The sequence below is a fragment of the Glycine soja genome, unplaced genomic scaffold (genome assembly GCF_004193775.1).
Source record: "Glycine soja cultivar W05 unplaced genomic scaffold, ASM419377v2 tig00001129_1_pilon, whole genome shotgun sequence".
In the NCBI taxonomy this organism is placed as follows: Eukaryota; Viridiplantae; Streptophyta; class Magnoliopsida; order Fabales; family Fabaceae; genus Glycine; species Glycine soja.
Genome location: NW_021143591.1, coordinates 4,430 through 7,434, shown reverse-complemented (window position 1 = coordinate 7,434; position 3,005 = coordinate 4,430). Strand labels below are relative to the sequence as shown.

The 3,005-nt window shown below is 33.4% G+C and overlaps 1 pseudogene; it reads left to right on the top strand.

Moving 5' to 3' along the window:
- Nucleotides 1–1,557: 1,557 nt before the first annotated feature.
- Nucleotides 1,558–2,775, top strand: LOC114404151 (annotated as a pseudogene).
- Nucleotides 2,776–3,005: the final 230 nt, after the last annotated feature.

Genomic DNA, 3,005 nt, shown 5'->3' with positions numbered 1-3,005 from the left:
GTTTGGTAACTTAAGAGGTACGTTAGTTGTTGGAAAGCCGAAGTGGGTAAGTTGATGTATATTTTTGTTGAGTTTGTATCAGTAATTACCGGTTAGTTTGATATCTTTGTTTGATCAAGTTTTTAGGATTAGTTATTTTATTTTCTGACTCAGCTGTTATGTTATGTTAGTGATTGGTTATTATAGATTATTACATAGGAAGCTAGTTATTATCGGAAAAAAATTTAACTCTCACAAGTGCGAGAGATAATGCCATTTAAGAATAGATAAATACTGGACAAATCTCACTCCTTGATCTAGCATTTGAGTTTGAGTTATGTCTAAACTCTTTGAAAGACTTCAAATGTCCTCTCTAACCAACAAGTTCTTAGTACACAAAACTTTAATTTAAATTATTTGCCTAGAAACTTAATATTCTTAAAATCTCATACAATGGGCATGTTTGGGTGTAAACTTTTCTAAACGCATTTCTAGAAGAAGAAAATAAGAAGAAAAAAAATGAAATGAGTTTCTCCATTAACTAAAATGAGTTTTCCATTAACTAATATGTAGATGTTATCTCATCTTTTAGAGAAACTATATTGGTGAGTTTCTAAAAATTAACTCATAGAGAGCTTATTTTTACTCATGAAAAAACTCATCTCATCTTTTTCTTCTTATTTTCTTTTTTTAAAAATGCTTCTAAAGAAGTTTACTCAAACAGGTCCAATATCCAAAATCAAGAACGGAGCATCAGCATCCTAATTTTTGTTTGTGTTCAAGATAAAGAAATGATGAATAATGTGAAATATATAGAGTTGTACGTGATTTTTTTTTTCCAATCTAATCACAAATATGAAAAAAGGTCATTTTTTGAAGAAGGGATAGAAGTCACACGGTAAATTGGCATTGAAATGACATGAAGGTTGATCCATCCAATGCAGCATATAGGTGACAAATTGATTAAAGGGGGTTTCTTTTAGAAACTTATTTCCAAAAGAGATATGTTTTGAAACATAGTATGGAGGGGTCCTTTTTTGTAAACATTTCGTTAGTCATGTTGGTGAAACAGGACACGTGGCAGCGGATAGTGGGTTTCGTCAGTCCTGTTGGCGAAACAGGACACGTGACGTGGATTTCGCTAGTCTTGTTGGCGAAACAGATGACACGTGGCGTATTTCGTCATTCCTGTTGGCGAAATACTTCTGGCTATACGGAAATTATAAACTTCAAACGGTTGTAACTTTTGATAAAAATATCCATTTGAGACCCATAATATGTCAAAACGTTCGAAATTGAAAGAGAAATCCCCTAGCAAAAGGGATTTGGTCAACTCATTTTTTCAAAAAATGCCTCTAAATAGCTCTAAAATAAGATTTAAGATTAAAAAAATAGGTGATTGGATCTTAAATCCGTTTTTAAGGGATTTGTTCAACTCATTTTTCCAAAACACTTATTAGCATTTATCTCATTTTTAATATGCAAAAATTCAACTTTGACGTTTTCCACTAAAGATGGTGTCTATAAAAGCCTTACTCCAGGTTTTTCTTTATCACAAAACAAAACCCAATTGTTAGTAGCATACTAGCATCTAACTTTTGGTTTAGCAAATGGCATTCTCATTCCCCTCAAAGGGTATATTAAGCTTTGTTATTCTGCTTCACTCCTTGTCTTTGGGAGCTGAAGCTCGTTGATCACCATCACCCATCTCTTCTCTCATTAGCAAAGAGCTTTTTGACTCCATTTTCATCCACAAAGATAACAATGCATGCCCTGCCAGAAACTTCTACACCTACGACTCCTTCATCAATGCATCCAAACGCTTCCCTAGATTTGGCACCACTGGTAGTCCAACCATGCGCAAGCGTGAGATTGCAGCCTTTCTTGCTCAGATTTCACATGAAACCACAGGTGGGTGGGCCACAGCACCTGATGGACCCTATGCTTGGGGATTGTGCTTCAAGGAAGAAATTAGCCCTCAAAGTCACTATTGTGATTCCACCAACACTCAATGGCCTTGTTATCCTGGACAAAGTTACAAAGGCAGAGGGCCAATTCAACTTTCATGGTATATATACACATTACACATATAATATTAGGATATTATGAGTTTTTGTTTTTAAGTCAAATATTAATCTTTAGTTTGTTAGTGTTTATTATCAGAAGAAATCGAACCAATTCTTTCCTTTTTTTTTTCTATTATGTCAATCAATTAAAAATATCCTAAATATATTTTTAAAATAATTATTATAAAACTTAACCATCTCATTTGGTGGTATATAATAATAACAGTGAAGTTTAAACTTAAACTTCATGCAAATTATTCAAACCATGTACTATTAGGCTGACTTTAGTGGATTAAGTCAACAATATTATTATATATATAACAATCTATGATTAAATGATAATGTAAAAATCTTTATATTATGCATGTGTTTTTATTAAATTCTCGATAATATTATGATTATTAGTTATTAGCTTATCACTAATACTACTTGTTTATGCAATTGGAATATTGATGAGTTGAGATTAAATTTTGTGCAGGAACTACAACTATGGACCAGCAGGGAAGGCTTTGGGATTTGATGGATTGAGAAACCCAGATGTGGTGTCAAACAATTCACTGTTTGCCTTTCAAACAGGTCTCTGGTTTTGGATGACAGCAAAAGCCAAAACCTTCTTGCCACAATGTGATGGTTGGAAAATATGTGCCAACACAAGCTGACATAGCAGCTAATCGAACTGCAGGGTATGGCTTTGTGACTAACATAATCAATGGTGGACTTGAATGTGGAATTCCTGATGATTCAAGGGTGAATGATAGGATTGGATACTTTCAAAGATATGCAACCATGTTTAACGTAGGTACAGGACCTAACTTGGACTGTGCAAATCAGAAGTCTTTCTAAACTGTTTATTAACCTTTTTTCTTTCTTGCTAGTGTATTTTTTCTGGCAAAGATTTAACAATAATGTACTGAAAGCACATACCTAGTTCGTGGAATTTTCCCTTTGTAATTTACTATT